This window comes from Felis catus, chromosome B1, assembly GCF_018350175.1.
Source record: "Felis catus isolate Fca126 chromosome B1, F.catus_Fca126_mat1.0, whole genome shotgun sequence".
NCBI lineage: Eukaryota > Metazoa > Chordata > Mammalia > Carnivora > Felidae > Felis > Felis catus.
In genome coordinates, this window is record NC_058371.1 from 165,802,679 (window position 1) to 165,820,902 (window position 18,224).

The following is an 18,224-nucleotide window of genomic DNA, read 5'->3' on the forward strand; positions in this document are numbered from 1 at the left end:
GAATGGACATAGTAAACAGGAGGTTAAATTGTCTGCTTGTTTATTCTTTAATGATGAAAGATCCTTAACAATGTTATGTTAAAAATGTTGAGAACTGAAGAAGAAAAAAATACTCTGTTTGGTTTTTCAATTGTAGTGTTGCACAAACAGGAAAAAAAATCTTATCTGCTTGCTCTTTGAATAATTTTAAATTGTGTAGTTGCACAATTAAAAGTATTCCTCATTCTGGGAGTATAGAAAAATAATAATGCATATTTTATCATATCATGAAAACTAAATTTGTTATCCTTTGAGCTTCATTATTCTTGCTCAATCAGAATAGCAAATAATAAAGTGCGATAGTTTAAACAGTTTAAAATTTGTCAAGAGATACAGGTGTTTTGATTACATGGGAAGACAGTTTTCTTACAAAGTACACACTTTTTGAGCTTATAGAAATCACATTTGACCCGTGAAATTGATGATTTTATTTTATGTAAGAGTATTACATAGTCATTATGATTTTATTCTTGCAAATTTGTTTTTTTATCATTTTATTTATTTTTTCATCATGATATGTATACTCTTTAATCCCCAGGTTTTTACACATTTGTTTTAAAAAGAGGGAAATATTGGCTTTGTATTTTAAAATAATTCATTAGGAAATTATTTTTTTTTAATGTTTATTTTTGAGAAAGAGAGAGCCAGAGCATGAGCAGGGAAGGGGCAGAGAGAGAGGGAGACACAGAATCCAAACCAGGCTCCAGGCTCTGAGCTGTCAGCACAGAGCCCAACACAGGGCTTGAACTCACAAACTGTGAGATCATGACCTGAGCTGAAGTTGGAGGCCCAACTGGCTGAGCCACCCAGACGCCCCAGAAATGATTTTTTTTTTAATTTTTTTTTCAACGTTTATTTATTTTTGGGACAGAGAGAGACAGAGCATGAACGGGGGAGGGTCAGAGAGAGAGGGAGACACAGAATCGGAAGCAGGCTCCAGGCTCTGAGCCATCAGCCCAGAGCCTGATGCGGGGCTCGAACTCACGGACCGCGAGATCGTGACCTGGCTGAAGTCGGACGCTTAACCGACTGCGCCACCCAGGTGCCCCCAGAAATGATTTTTAATGACCTTAAAGCAAACTTCTCTTGCTTCTCAAAGCTAAACTTAACTATTAATGGTAATAAACCTCCTTTGCTTGTTAAAACAAAATTGATATGTGAGCGTAATATTCTGGAATAATTCAGGTTTTGATTTTCCACTAGAGGATGAGTATTTAAAAGAATAAGCATTTAAATTTCTATAAAATTTGATCATAGATACTTATATTTTAAGATAACTATGTTGGAGCTAAACTCTGGGATCATTAAAATGCAAACATTGTATCTAATGCATTTTTTTCTATTTAAATTTAAAACAATAAACATGAATATCTTTGGAATTGTTTTTTCCTTTAAGAACTTTTTTCTGTACATAAATATCCTTTTTTTTTTAAATTGGCCACAGTATTGTTTTGGACATGATATTTCACTTTTGAAGTCTTCCCTCATTCGTGAATATTCCTAGTTTCACTTACCTCTAGTTCCCTGCGTGACCGATACCGTTGTCTCGATTATAGTTTTCCCAAGTTTTCATGGTCAGGAAAATTACTTGCGGGTGATATGGACCTGAAGAAAAGTTACAGGGCCCATGATATCTGATGTGGTGTAATAAAAACCTCACGTATGTGGTTTTGATTGATTAAAGGGAGATCAAATGTATCTACATGTCATTTTTATTCTGATGCATCCAAATGAATACAGTATAGCAATCTATGACTTAATTCTAACTCGTGAGACCAAAGTAAATTTCTAAGAAACTGAATGAGGTTAACTTACAAAAATAAGTGAGCTTATGCTTTTCAATATCTAGCTCAGACTAATAGGTATAATTATTTTGATGAGATGAAATGCTTTGAACACTCTGATGCTCTTAATGAAAGTTTTAGTTTTGTTTTTATATTTTATAATGTATCATGAAATATTTTGAATGTAACCCTCCTTGTTCTGAAACAATTGTTTTCTGAAGAAAAATTTAGGCTTTTCGATTTGTATTGTTTAAAAAAGAGAACGCACCTGAGAGAAAAAAAGGACCACAGATATTCCACAACACATACAAAGACACACACATTCCTGTATGGATACATAACTAATAAAATACATAGTACATGTAGTATTCTTTTGTTGTTGTTCGCTTTTATGACATAGTAATTAAATCCCTTCCATATTTAACTGTATTTGTTCATTTATGGACTGAATGTTCGTGTCTCTCCAACATTGCATAGGTTGAACCCTGTCCCCATATGATGGTATTAGGAAATAGGGCCTCTGGGAGGTAATCAGGATGAGATGAGGTCATGAGGGTGGAGTCCTCATGAATAGGACTCATGTCTTTATAAGAGGCACTCGAGCCTGCTTCCTCTCTCTGCTCTCTGCCATGTGAAGATACACTGAGAAGTTGACTATCTGCAGCCTGGAAGAACTTGACTGTGCTGGCCCCCAGATCTTGGGACTTCCAGCTTCGGAACTGTGAGAAATACATTTCTGTTGTTTAAACCACGTAGTCTATGGTGTTCTATCAGCCAAATCTAAAGGGAATTCTCTACTCCTAGGAGACCATTTCTATTAAAATTTTAATATTTAAAGTGTGTAGCACCTTTGTTGTGTAGTGATTTGTGCAATGCTTTTTTCCCCCCATAGATCACACTGAGCACCAGATCCTGTTTCCAATGGAACTGAACACTAGATAGAAAGTGCCTGCCTTTTATTTTCAACATAATATTATTTTATAATATTCAATACTGATAATAGAGAATATAAAATAATGTAGAAGGAAGAGGAAGTCAAAATCAGACAGAAGTATTCTCAAACACAAATATAAATAGAGATACAGGACAAATAAATTAATGGAACACATAGAGGTATTATTACCTTTCAAGATGGATTACTTCAATTGTTTAAATTATCCTAATTTAATTCGTTCTTATCCTTTGTGAATAATTTCTACACAGTTCATTTTTGAAACAGAATAGTTGAGAGTTAATTTTCTTTCTGACTAATTGGAAGCTGGAGATCACTCCTGGCCGCTTGATTATGAAAAACACTGGGGTATTTCAGTAATCATGAACTTGGTTGCCATGTTTCCTAACCTATATTATCACCCCCTGTGCATTCTGAAAATTAATTTCTCTCACAAGAAATATGACATGAAAGTCTTACCTATATTCTAGCATGATTTCTTGAAGTCAAGTCTACACCCCTCATGTGAGTACTTAGATGCTATCCCTCTCTTTTTATTCTGGAAAATGTCAAATATTGTCATCTATTTCACATTGGTTTGGCTAATGTTCTCATTGGAAAACTCTTCAGGGTAACATTCATCAGCTTGGTATTCTAGGCAAATGGATTCATGAATTTGTATCATTAGTATTAAGATAAATGCTAATCAGTGGCATTATTTATTAAGTAAGGACCATATGTCTGCTTGTGGAATAATATTATTGTCAAGATGCCCCACGTGCATTTATCACTTGAAAACTAAACAGACTGATACATGTGTACTCTTAACAGGGGAAGATATCTCCATTGGCACATTACTCCAGCATTCTGATACATTTCTATTTCTTCCTTGACTTCAGTTTCCTGCATTTTCCCTACTAGTCCATAGTGTAAACATAATATAGTATGATATCAAAACTCCTTCCTTTGTAGTTTATGGTATCCCTAGCAGTGCCATGGAGAGAACAAAAATCCCTTTTCTTCTGCATGCAAAATGGAAAAGGTAAAGGAATAATTCCATTTTTGCATATTTTCAAGTATATACTTTTCTAACCAATACATCGTACAATATAAAACACTCTAACATAAATGAGAACAATATTTTTTTCACTCATAAGTAAGACTAAGTCTAATGTTTCTTTTAGCAGAAAAACAAATATGAGGTAAAAAGCTATTACTCTTTATTTTGGAAAAGGTTGCATTGTGAATAGAATAATACCTCTGGCCACTCTAAGAATAAACCATACATAGAATTGAAAATGCCCTGTAGAGATTGTGCTAACTGAATTATTCAAATACTCCCTCAAAGAGCAGACTTAAAATGCTGGCATTCCTCATAAAGGTTGAATGATACCTAATTCATTTTTCATTATACAACTACTCCTTGCATTTCTGCTCACGTGGTGGCCTTATTTCTCGCTCCTTGGGCTCATCCCTTCAGCCCTGCCCATTTTACATGCAGATGTCAGGCTATTTCTGCTCATTTCACACTTGCCTTAGCGTCTCTATTGGCTCCCATCACCTTTGGGACAAAAAGGGCATTCCCTACCATGACATTCAGGGCCTAAAACAACCCAACTCTAATGTCACCTTCATCCTCTCCTTCTACCTGTTTTTTGATCTAGCCACCCAGGACTATATGAAATTCTCTAAACAAACATTCTCTGAAATTCCCTTTGTGCCTTTTCAAGCTAAGTCCTTTTCCTCGATTGCCTTTTTCCTGCCCTTGTTGACAACCTTTTATAAACCACAGCACTAATATTTCCACTAACAGAGGCCATCTCTGATTCTTCTTAGTGGAATTAATCCATTTCTCCTACTTACTCTTTTATAGTATGTTTCGTATTAAATTACAGTTTTTGATAACAGATCCGTTTTTTATTTGTAAAATAAATAAAAATATGGATTGATTATATTTGGGCAAAAAATGAATAGGCCAGGCTCCCGGATCAAAAGTTTACAGTTTTATCTTGTAAGTATGACAAGATTAAAACCAATAAGCCCATTGTCTTCTGACAAACTGAGGTTCCTAACATAGTGTTTGTCAATTTGTAGGTTTAGTTTACTGGGTAATTTGAATTTAGTTGATTGCCAAAGAGGATGCCAACAGTACGCCAGCAGTAGCTTTCAGTTTATTCATGCATCTTGATAAAAATAATACTTAATTATTTAAAAGAAGCAAGCAAAACAAATTACTTCATAGAATTTCAATTTAAGATTGTGTACTGCGGCCAAAACAACAGTTTTTACTGCTCTCAACTAAAGGTATTATGATAGCTCTATAATCATAATTCTGATATTTACTTCACAGAAATGGGAGAGGGATTCAAATGTATATATTTCAAAGTTGTAAGATTGTATATCTTCTTTTTCTTAAATAACAAATACAACTTTAACTTTAACAAATATAGCTCTAACTTTCTTAAATAACAAATGTAACTTGCCTGTCTTTTCCTCACATACCACTTGGTAAGAGAATATATATGGAAAATAAAAAGGATCAATTTCACACTGTGCATCATGGTTAAAAACTCCTCTTTATACCCCTGAGTATTTTTGTTTGTCATTTAAGTGCTCAAATACATTTGTCATTCTTTGACAATGATCATGCTTTGAATTATAAAACATGCCTTCCTCAGACAATACAAATGGTTTTGAAATAAGAGCTCAGATAAGTAATTGTAGGATAGAATTGGTTCCACTGGTTTCATAATTGACATTACATTGTTGTTCTATGAAAACCTTATTTTAGTAATAGTATAGTAGTGCATTGCTAATGGCATGCTACCAGGTACCAAACTCCTCTCTGTAGTGCGAGCAGAAGCAAAAGTATGGGATCAAGCAGGTAAAAGGGTGAGAAACAGTGAGAAACAGTGAAACACAGGTAAAAAGTAGTTTGAACAAAGTTCCACAGTGGATTTTAAAGTTGGCCAGGAGTACAAGGAAATGACATACTTTAAAAGGCTGGGATGCTATTCCACTGTTTCTAGATCAATTTTCAAGTCTTGTACAACTGAAAGTTAACCTTGGGGCACAGAAATCAAGTTTAGATAATGGAGAGGACAGAGTAATGAGTCTTTTTTAGTTAATATAATGTGAAATATATTTAAACTTGTTGTCCTCGTTTCTGAATTGTTTTCACAGAAACACAGATACTTAGTATAATACTACTGTGCACACTAACTGCCGCTGCTGTTCTAACTAGCCTTATTGAGTGTTGTTGGTTTGTGGATATAAATACAATACTAATACCATTTCTCTTATCTGATGCCTGATTGGTAAGAAATGACTTCCTTTGAATACAAATTGATCTTTATATTGTTACCTAAGAATAATTTCAAAACAGAAAGGAAGCTGTGGAAGGAAAAAGAGAGTAAGAGCAGAAATGGTCTGAAGATATAAAGTGTGTCAAAGCAACTTTAACCCTTTTAATTTTGTATCCCTCATATTAACATGCCTTCCTCTTTGGGAATTCCTAACTATTCCTGGCTATAAACGGATTACGTGTAATCTAGTATTTTATTTTACCTTTGATGTTTCATTATTACTCTCAAACTTTTTTTTAATGTTTATTTATTTTAGAGAGACAGAGTGCGAGTGGGGGGAGCGGCAGAGAATGAGATGGAGACACAGAATCTGAACAGGCTCCAGACTCTGAGCTGTCAGTCCAGAGCCCGACACGGGGCTCGGGCTCATGAACCATGAGATCATGACCTGAGCCAAAGGTGGACACTTAACCGACTGAGCCACTCCCATGTTCCCACTGTTACTCTTAAAACTACATTATACACCCTGGCAATATTGTATGGCTAGGAGATTATATACAAGTTGAATCTTTTTTAACAGTATTTCTTAATTGTTCTCTTTTGATGGAAGAAGGCTGTCTGATATTATGTAAGTGATCATATGTATATGATATAGATATATTTTTGTATTAATGGTATTGATTTTACTTTCAAATTTAATCTTTCTTTATAGTGTCTTCATAGTTTTAATACACCTTGCCATCTGATATGATGAAGCTGAAAATATTTTTGATGAGTTTAATGGATGTGGGCATAAATTATTAGGCAGGCAAACACATGATACTGTAAATGGGAGACTACAAACTGAGACATGTAAGATGACTATATAGTGCCTCACTTACTACTGAAAGGTTAGGTTAGGAGAGATTGGTGGTCCAGGGGCTCTAGATTCATACGGCATTTTAATAATCTCTGACGTTGGGCACTATTATTTAATCTCGCTGCTCAGTTTTCTCACTAGTCAAATAAGGATAATTATCTCGAGTGGTTTTAATATTTAAGTTAATTGACTCATGTGAATATGTTTTGAAAGTACCTGGCACATAGTTAAGTGCTCAATTAACGTTGGGTGTTATCCCAGTTATCTATTGCTGCTTAACAAACTTCCTCAAATTTTGGTGGCTTAAAACAACTATTTATTTATTTATGTATTTATGTATGTACTTATTTATTTATTAATTGTTCTGTTGACTCATCTGAGTGGCTTGCCCTTGGACTCTCTTATGCAGTTGCAGTCAATTAGCAGGTGACAATGGAGGCATAGGAACGTGATTTCACCCACAGGCCTGATATCAGGACTGAGAGGGCCATGACCATGGTGGCTACTTGAGGATTTCTCTCTTTATGTGGCTATCTTGGGCTTTCTCATGACATGAAGTTTCTTAGGTCAGATTTCTTATAGGGCAGCTGGATTTTCCCAGAGTAAGCATTTCAAGAGATAGGAAGGGGAAATAGTACGTCTTTTAATGACCATGCTACAAATTGGCAGAAATACGGCACTGGCACCATATTCTATAGGTCAGAGTAGTTGCAGAATCCTCTCAGATTCAAGCAGAGGTAACATAGACCTTACCTCTCAATAGGAGGAATATCGAAGAATTGTAGTCATCTTTAATCTGCACTTGTATTAACATTACTAGTGGTCTATTTAATGAATGTCGACATTTCATGCCTTTTGGTGGTAGAAAACCACTGTGGAATTTGGATATATTGGCCCTAGATTGTCCACATTGTGATATTTACAAAAAGGTCTTTGAGTAAGTAGCTTTATAGTCAGCACAGAGTTTCAGCTTATGAAAAATGGTTGAAGCTATTATTTCCCTTTCGTCTGTGTCATTTGGTGTGCTGTTGTGTCCACTGTTACAACCTAACAGTCAAACACCCATCCTGAGAAGAGGATATAGGAGAAGAATCATTTATCTTTTAATAAAAGCTATAGAGATTACATATCTCTACATTTATAACACATGAAACAAGACTCTGAGAAAACTGGGTCACATATGTTTCTGTCAGCAGGGTGTAAAAATTAGAGGTCATTCAGGTTCCAGGGAAAAGAATTACCCGGGCAAAGCAGCTTCTTCCTAATCCTTAGCTAAAGATAGCAACGCAATTAAGTAAAGGGACTATGAGTTTTGGGATTGTGACAATGAAGATATTGTATCCTGCTAATTTGACACCATCCCCTTAACTGTCCCCTTGGTTAACCAATTAAGTAGAAATTTGAAACAAGGAAAATTTTAGTTTTGGGGGTGCAATTTCACAACTTTAGAGAATCTATATAAATGAGAAGTTCTTAAGATATAAATAAATGGAGATGTCAGTTCTGTCAAATAACTTGCAAACCATTAGTTTAAATGAAAAAAGAAAACCAAAAACTTGCCAGGAAACATGAAGTAGAGCCTCTCAAAGAATCATGAAGATGGTCAAGTTGTAGGGATGTGTAGCCCAGTATCATAAACACATCTTATAGGTGCTAATGTAGCTAGGAAATTATTTTAAACTTGAACCATTTTTTGATCAGGACATATGATTTTATGAAATTTTATCCTAAATTCCATTGGTTCTATTTTTATCCTGTTTAAATCAGAGGGTTACAGTATAGTGGTCATAGAATCATAACACAACAATAAAAAGTCAACTTCCAGGTAGATAATTAATGTAAACACTATGAAGTATATTAATATAATACAAATAAACACTTCTTAAACACTTTTATGTCCTATCCGTTTCCCATATTCCACTGTCCACCTCCATATCTTTGCCTCCAAAAGTCTCCATAAACGACTCCCTGAAACCTATACCATGTGCCTCTCAGGTTTTCCCCTTCACTGCTGTTCTTCTCGAGTTTAATTTTTCATCATATTCTATTATGGAGAAAAGAACCAATCTGGCAACTGACAAAATCTTCTTTTGAGTGATCTAATCTCCCCTTCTTTCTAACTTGGATTTCTGGGTGGGATCAAAACTAAGAAGTGGGGTGTAGCAGTGACTATTCAGAGATATAGGAGACAGAGTTATGAGAAAAGAAGAGTGTTAAGCACAATGTGTCCCTTCTAACTTCTGAGATTAAGCTCTGTGAATGAACAAAACAAAATATATGCGATTAGATGTAACTACAAAGGGAGGGAGAAAGATTCCCAAGCAGGGTCCTCACTGGCCTGGGGGGGGGTGGGGGTGGGGGTGGGGGGAGATCCAGAGTTCCTTTCTTAACTGACTGAACCACTCAGACGCGCCCAAAACTTATAATTTTAATTAATCTTTTCTCCTTTTTAAGTGTTCTAGTTTGGACAATATATTATGTGGTTACCATAATTAATAACCTGGCATCTTTAGGAGAGGTGAGATACACAGCCAACTTGTAGCTCGCTTTGAGGTTACAGGTAATCTCAAAGTTCCCTAGTGACCCAGTGGGATGAAGATGTCACCGAGAGAACCACTGAGCTCGCCAAAAGGTTGCTGTGACGTGCAAGTTAAATCCTGTGCAAGAGAGACTGCATTACACTGAGGAGCGGGAACACTTAACTCACAAAACCGTTTGCTGTACTACGGAAGGACATATAGAAGAACAACACGCTTCACCATGCGCTTTTTTACTTCTTCTCGTGGTCTGATTGGTCAATTTGGAAAGAGAGCATTGGCGTTGTGACCCGCCTCTTTCTTTCCTCTTAGGGAGGAGCTGCCCACAGGAAGTGCCCAGTTAGCTCCGCCCTCCAGGCTGTAAGGTTCCCGGGCACCGGTTTTACCTCTGCGCCATCATCGCCGTCGTGGCCGAGGCGGTTGGGTGCTGCCTGTGGCATCGTTGGTAAGTCGAATGCTGGGGTTCCGAATCAGTACGCCTGCAGTTTATAAGCCACGGTCTTCAATATTTTCTCCGGCGGTTACAACGGAATATTTTGGTTTTCCTGCCCCTTTACTTTTATTTCTAAAAGACGTTTACATGTCGGACTCTCCTCACACCCCGACATCCAAGATACAGAGTGGGAGTAAAGAGAAAATGAAAAAGAAGAATGCTGTGTTGGAAAGCGTGGAGTAGAGCTTCGGGCACGCTTCTGGCATGGCTATAGCGGGAGGTGTTAAAAACTTTGATGATCCCGGACTAGGCGCTCACCACGTATTTTCCGTGGTAGTGGGTTGTTACAGCTCATGGCGGTTTTTTCCACTGGGGAGCGGCTGATTGTATGAAAGTAAACACCCATTTGTTTGGAGGCAAGTCTACATGCTTTCGGCTGTAAGTAAAGGCAGGCAAGCTTTGGGGGTGCTCAGCAAGCAAAATCGGACTAGAAGTGCAGACATCCTTACTCGATGCATCCTAGTCAAATTGGTAACTGCTGCTTGACCTTAAACGCGGATATATAATTTTTTTCTAAGTAGCCTTGTGTGAGACAAAGTTTTGGTAATAAAGCAAGCCCTTTTCATGTACCAGCCTTTTTTAGGTGTGTGTGTGTTAGCTGTACGTGCTGGAAATGTTTAGGGCCAGGCCTAGGCTGGTGGCACAGAAACTCTCAGATTCTCATCCGCTTTTATGTTTTGACTCCTCTTCAGAGTCAAGGGAAGGAGTGTTGGAAGAACAAATCTAGGAATCATATGACTTGTCTATAGGTTTATAAGTTGTTCTTACCTTTTGATTTCAGGTGGCTCTGAATTTGATCGTTCCATACAGTTTGACTATGACTTTTGATTGCTGAGATTCAGACGGACTCCATTCATAGGAGATTGATGGATATCAAATTAAGGAAGAATAGGGGTCTTTACTGTAAAGAGCATATACCTTCTCCTTAAATTGAGGATCAAAAATAAAATGTTGCAAAAAAGGTGGCTTAGAAAGCCAGTAAAAAAAAAAAAAAAAAAAAAAAAAGGGCTGTGCTTGGAATGCTCTGGCTCTAATAATTGATCTTGCTTAGGAATTTAAGGGGTTAGAGTCACTTAAAACTTGTGCTTCAGTGTTAATGTAGAGTAACGGAAAGAATTGGAAACAAAAAAATCAGCTGGAGGAAAATAAAACTTTTTTAGGAAAAATCTAGAGAAATTAGGGGACGAACTTGACAAAGGTGACAGAAAATAATTCGATGTTCAAGTAGACATCTGTGAGAGAGAAATGGTGAGTCGGAGGGATGTAAATTCTCTTCAAAAGAGTATTGGAAAAGGGAAAGGTGTTCGGTTGTTACCAGATTGAAATAGGGGGGTAGGTCTCCAGTTAATCAAAAAGGAAGAGGAAAGATCTCAAGTGGAAGGACTCCCTCAAAAAGAGTCAGAAAAGTACTGAGAGATCACAGATAAGGGATGATGTAAAAGATATTATCAGAACAGCATCTTAAAGATTGGGAAAGACTAAGAAGACCTGTAGAATGCACAGAGTACCATTGGTTGATTTTTAAGGTAATATAGTAATTGTAGGTTTGTACAGAAGTACAGTTTGTGCTTAGAAGGAACGACCAAGAATTAGGTCTCGAGACAAGACTCAGCAAATAGGGCATATTGAAAGGAGTCAGGCAAGAGGATGAGTTAGATCCAAGCTTGGATGGGGATGATTCATGTTGGTGGGAGAAAAGATGCTGTGTGGAATTATGCATCCCAGGGAAGCGGAGGAGAAAAAAAAATTTTTTTTAAGAGTAGGTGCTTTTAGTAAACTCAGAATTGAATGGTTTCATCATTGCTTTTAGAGAAGATTCTGGAATTTAATAAATAGAGGCATATATTAGGAAACAAACCCTAACATCTAAAAAACATAAAAAGGAAGCCAAATACTCATTTCCAGCAATCAGCAGTAATCCTGTATGTTTTGAAGAGACCAAATTAATAGATTAAGCAGTTAGAAACTCGCCTTTCTAAACATATTAAACATACTAAAAAATTTAAACTGAAAAGTGTAGACGAGGATGGAAGAAAATGAACACTAGAGGCATATTTCATTGCTGCAGAAAAAAATGCTATTCAAGGTCTGAACAATTCGATGATGAAAGACAGTGCCTGGAGGAGCACATGGAAGAGGTATTGGTTCTTACTGGGCCTCTAGGGGTTCAGGCTTCAGAAGCATCGGTTGAAACCTCAGTTCCGGAATCTCGGTTGAGAGTGATTTGCCAGCCGAAACAAATGAGATGAGAGAGAAACCCTCTCTAAGAGGCAGGCCTCACTAGCTTTGCAATTCCAGAATGAGGTGGTGGAAAGTGCCCCTTGTAGTATAGGATTCAAAATATGTGTTTACTGAAGGTAGTAGCCCCTGTTTCATAATATAGAGTCCACTTCCAGCAGTTGCAGAGTGCCAGGGACAGGAGGTTAAAGGAAGGAAAAGAAATGAAGAGATTTTTGAGGTAGGTTGCAGAGGAATATATTGTACTTCAAATACAATTTGGTGATTGGGGTTGAAAATGTTTAAAGTTTTCTGGAAGGCAGGAATGTCACAAATGTTATTCTGTGAGAGACAACAGTATGCTAAGTGCATTGTGTCCCTAGATATGATGAATCTGTAGTGTCAGAATTAGTGCTTTAATAGAAATTTTATGGAATCTGCTACTCACACAAACTGACAAGCATCCTAATTGAGCTGAAACCAAGAATATTGCCAGGTTTGTTTTTCCTTGAGATGTTACTCAGTTCTGGTTTCTAGGAACACAGTGTTTTGGGAAGTAATCTGATCTGAGAATGGCTTGTATTTAAACTTGGATGTGGGGCCAGGTTTGTTAAGTTTATATTTTCATTTACTGTAATTTTTGAATCATACAAAATTCAAAAACTAATAGTTCAGAAACTAGAGTGATATAAAGAAAAGTATACATTGACAAATCTTTTGTCCACTTTGCATTTTACTTATTTAGGTGTTTAACAAACAAGTCTATAATACTGAGTGCCCAATACTGACCTGTGTATTTTGCAAATGTTAGCTCATTTATTTTGTGTATCAACCCTATTATGGAAGAATTCCTATAATTCCTGTTTTATAGATAGGCCTAAAAAAGTTAATTAATTTGTAAGTGGCAGAGACAGACCCAGGCAGTCTTGCTCAAGTTAGACTAGTTAGGTAGATGATTTAGTATGTTCTATACTATATATGCCTCTTGTGTCATTTTTTAAAATGCAATTACAAATATATTTTCTTAATTTTTCCTTTTCTTTACAAAAGAAAGCAAACTTTATATACTGTCTGCACCTTGTTTTTTTTTTTTTTTTTCTTCACTTAACTGCATATTCTGGAAATACTTCCATATCAGTATATAGAGGAGCTTTTCACTTGTTTTTACTGCTGCACAGTGTTAATATTGTATTATGTGAATTTGTCACAGTTTATTTTTTAATTTTTACTATATATCATGTCATAGTTTATTTAAACAGTCTCTTGGTGGACATTTGGGTGATGTCTACTTTTCTGCAGTTACAAATAGTGTGGTAATAAATGTATATACTTGTCATTCTTGGCAGATGTATCATATCTGTAGTATAAATTCTTAGAAGTTGAACTGCTGAATCAGATAAATGAATATGTACTATTGTTTATATATTACCAAATTCCATGAGTCTCATTCTGCTTCATCATAGCCTTATCAACAGAAATGTTCACATTTTTGTCAGTCTGATAGGTTAAAAATATTTTTTCAGGGTTGTTTTAAATTTTTATTTATTAATAATAAGATATGAATGAGTTGAGTGTCTTTTCATTTGTTGAAAGGCCATTTGAATTTTTTTGTGTGAATTGGCCGTCATTTCTTTGCTCATTTTCTTTTTTTTTTATTTTTATTTTTTTAATTTTTTAACGTTTATTTATTTTTGAGACAGAGAGAGACAGAGCATGAACGGGGGAGGGGCAGAGAGAGAGGGAGACACAGAATTGGAAGCAGGCTCCAGGCTCTGAGCCATCAGCCCAGAGCCTGAGGCGGGGCTCCAACTCATGCACCATGAGATCTTGACCTGAGCTGAAGTCTGACGCTTAACCGACTGAGCCACCCGGGCGCCCCTCTTTGCTCATTTTCTATAGGGAGTTTTTAGTGTTTTACTTCTGTTAGATATTTACCTGCTCTTTATATATTGAGGGGAATGGACCTTTTGCCTGTGATGTGAGTTTTAATTTTTTTCCCCCCAAGTGGGTCATTTGTTTTTTGATCCTGGTTATTATTTTTAATGTTATGTAATATACAAGTATTTCTTTTATGGTTTTGAATCATGTTTAGAAGTGTCTTTCTCCAATTTATAAAGGAATTTTTCTCTTCTAGAACTTTCATGGTTATATTTTTTTTCCTTTTTTCATTTAAATCTTTGATTCCTTTTGAATTTTTCAATGGTCATGGAATATGATATACAATTCAACGTCATAATTTTTTTCCAGATGACTGTTTTTTAGATTCTTTAAAATGTAGTTAGTAAAAACTTGTCTTTGACATGATGCAATTTCTGAATCCCTGAAAGAACTGTACTTATCCTAGACATTGAGAATGACTTACTGAGAGGAAGTAGAAGAAATTTGTAAGGAAGGTATTTGTCTTGGACTTTGAACTAAGTAGTACGATTTTAACTTCATGGAGTTGTACCTTACAGGGGCATGAACATTTGACTGTAGACATCAATTTCTTTGAACTTTAATTTGTTTTGTATTTGTATATAACTGTCAGGGTAATTTAATCTTTGGACTTTAATTTCTCTTTGCGAATTTAGTAGTTTAAGGAGGTTATTTTCAAATTTGGAATATCTATAATGTTAGACTTTTGTTCTTAGAATTTAAGCCATTCGATCTAATTGTAGCAAATCTTAGATAATAAGCTGTTCATAATTTGGGATGGGAAATAGAATTGAGAAAACATTTTCAGCTTTGGATATAGAATGGCTACACATTTAATTAATGTGTTTTTGGACTATTTTGAAGGATTCTGGGCTCAAAAATCTGCACTGCTAATAGTGGTCGCAGCAGGATACCCAAAATCACAGGTGGGGTAGGTTACTCAAAAAGATAGGAGCAGTAATGTCTTGATAGATTGCTGATCCTTTTCTCTGGGGGGACAATACCTTGGTTCAGCTGAAGCTTCATGATTAAGCACAGTGGTTTAGGAGAATAGAAAGCTGTAGAATATTGGTATGTAGGAGGGATTATTGAATGTTTTCTTCCTACTTCCGATGCTTCCTTTTATGTGTATGATCCATTGTCCTAACATATTAGGCCTTTAACTTCTACTTGAGTAGTTCAGGGAGTTATTTGGTGAATTGAGAAGAGACTGGGAGTCTCTTCTCCCCTTGTTGGGATTGAGCTGTCCTCAGGAAGCTGCTTCTGCTCTCCCATTTTACCATGTTACAAGGGTAGGAGAATGACTGTCCCCATACTATCCTGCTGATACTGAATGAGAAAGTCTAATTTTGGATTCAGTACTAGAAAACACATTAATAGATAAACCTTCCCTAAATAGATAGTCTTCCCTATCTGCTCTCATCAGATACAGAAGTAAAATTTTGATCTCTCCATAAGCCAACTCCCCTGTATCTCTTAACTGTTAGAATTTGAGCAGGAGTACCAGTTATTGACCTTTCCCTCTCCTGCCTTTATCAAGATGAGAAGTCAATGGTGTGGACAATAGGGTGATTCATTTGAAATTTCAGAGACTTGATTATGCCTCCTAACTGAGGTGGGAATCAAATCAGCAAGGACATCACGATTTCACTACACACTCCAGTAACCTGTGTTTAATGTCTGTGTGGAGGGAACATATGACAAGTTATGTTGCCATAAGATATGTGCAGAGAAATGAACAAGGATCAAGAGTTGCATACCACTCTTGATGCCTCAGTGTTACATATGGGTTTCTGAAACCAGAGTGAGAAATCACAGGAAAAATCTAAATTTAAAAACCAAGATTGAAGTTTTGTATTAGGCTAAGTTATCAGAGGCAGAAATTATAATGAGATGTGGAAATAAAGTAAGTTATGTGTTGTACGTGTGAATTTTTAGAACTGCCAAGACTGTAAGTTCACACTGTGTTGGGTTTCAGGTTTTTAATATTTATATTTATTTTATTTTGAATGTACACATATGGTGTTTTATATCAGTGACAGATTTTCCTAAATAATAAAAGCCTCTGACCTTACATTTGTGGTGACATAATGCTACTTTGCAACGAAAGTAGCACAGCTGTCCATAGGTGAAGAACATGAAAAAAAACATTTTTCTCTGCTTATTGAGTGGTAAGGAGGCAGCTATCTTTCTCCCCTCCTGCAAGAGTCTCCTTGGAAACATTATGAGCCTGATTGCTAACTGTAACACGTTGGTCTGTAAGTAAACTCTCCCCAAAACTCAGATAGCTCTGGGTGTCTCAGACCTAGAGAGGTCTCTAAGTCTTGGGTCTCATTCCTGCATGAAATGTAAATACCTAGAAATAGTCTCCCTAGAACTTTTAGCCAGTACCTAAGTACCTGTCCCAGGATGTAACCTTTTGTCTTTATGGAAGATAAGTTTTATTATTCTTTCAGATCAGAGCAGTTAGCACCATAATGTGGGGAAGAAATGGTTACAGATTTAATCCTGTAATATATGAAAATATTTTCAAGGATAAATGAAAAGATTCTCTAACTTTATAGTAAATACATTGGAACATTGAGAAATCCAGGAATGTTTTATTTTCTTATATATATATGTTATATCATTGTTATCATTTCCGCTGAATAAAAGATGTTAATACTGTACCTGGGCATAGCAAGTACTCTACAAATGATTGACATTGCAATAATAACTAATGCTTATTATTTTAATATGTTAAAAATGCCTGTATTTATGTTGCAGACAGAATCAATAAAATGGAAATTACTTTTTATTTATTACATGTACGAAATGAATTCGTGGCTGAAATTTAGGTTGGGTGGTATTTGTCAAGAGCCTTGAAATCTACAGAGAGGAGTCTGTATTTTCCTCATGGAAGACTATTTACCTCACAAGTCAGTAACCTTCCTTGGTGAAAGAGTTCCCCGCATTATGTATATGTACATATATCACTTACACACATGGGCCTCCTTGAAGTGCTCTTAGGTTTCCATTCTCTTAGGAGCTTTATAAAAATGGGTTTTATGTCTACTAACACACAGAGACTTCATTCTCTACTGGTAGCTAATTCTACTAGTTAGAAGATAATCTCTTATTCGCCACATTTCTTAACCATCTTTTAGATTCTAATTATAAAGGTTCAGATTTTTAAAAATTTCTGTTTAATACTCTGATGGCTTTTCAAACAGGGTACTGTAATACCTAGCTGGAAAGACAAAGTTACTTCACATGAAGTACAATACAGGATGTTGTGAATCTGTAGGAATCGATAAAGAAGGATCAGTACAGGTTGAAGTATTGATAATGTTTAGTGGAGGATATGGTATATGAGTTGGGCTTTGCTTTTCATAAGAAGATAGAAGACAGCATATCAGGTAGGGATACTAACGTGAACTAAGAATGCATGTTAATTTTTTTTTTTTTCTAGCGACATACAGTGGTAAACAAGAAGTGATGAAACAACCCCTTACTTCATGATTTTATAGGATAATTTTAAAGTACACTGTGATTCATTATTGGTTACTTCTGTGATTAGGGGACAGAAAGAGATATGCTATTAGCAATGAACCTATCAGGTTAGACCAAAGAGTTTAAGATAATATGCTATGGGCAGTGTAGGGTCATCACAGTTTTTAAACAGGAAGGCAAAAGAATGAGAAACAGTATTTTAGGAAAATTTGTCTTTGGTAGATTGAATGGAAAGAGATTTGTGTCAGGAAGACCAATTAGGGAAATACTGGAATAACCTAAGCAATAAATGATGAGAACATCTAATTTAATTTTGGCCTTTGGAACAGAGAATTCAAAAGAAGAATCAACAGCTTTTCCAGACTTAATTTATGAATGGAAGAAAGAGGTCATTTAGAGGTAACCTCAGGATTCTGAAAAAAGAATATAATTTTGGAAAGGAAAACAGTAAATTAGGTTTTATGCATATTTGGGTATTGGCCAGTGACTAGATCCAGGAGAAGAATCTCTGTATAGACATTGAACATATGTTACCAGAATTCTAGTTAGGAGAATTCATCAATCTAAAGGTGGTAGCTTTTATGAGAGTGAGTACACCTTCTGAGTTATAAGGCCCAAAAAGTAGATTAAAAAAATTTTTTTAACGTTTA

The 18,224-nt window shown here is 35.9% G+C and overlaps 1 protein-coding gene across 6 annotated transcripts in view; it reads left to right on the forward strand.

Moving 5' to 3' along the window:
- Nucleotides 1–9,355: 9,355 nt before the first annotated feature.
- COX7B2 (cytochrome c oxidase subunit 7B2) overlaps nt 9,356–18,224 on the forward strand; it is a 155,775-nt gene continuing 146,906 nt past the window's right edge. For 2 of the 6 annotated variants that reach the window (XM_023253144.2, XM_019829553.3), the window contains exon 1: nt 9,356–9,900. The gene's annotated coding sequence lies outside the window, so the exon portion shown is untranslated. Of the gene's footprint in view, nt 9,901–10,197; nt 10,327–18,224 lie in introns of those variants that run through there. The other 4 variants (XM_006931136.4, XM_023253145.2, XM_023253143.2 and 1 more) reach the window with 3 other exon arrangements.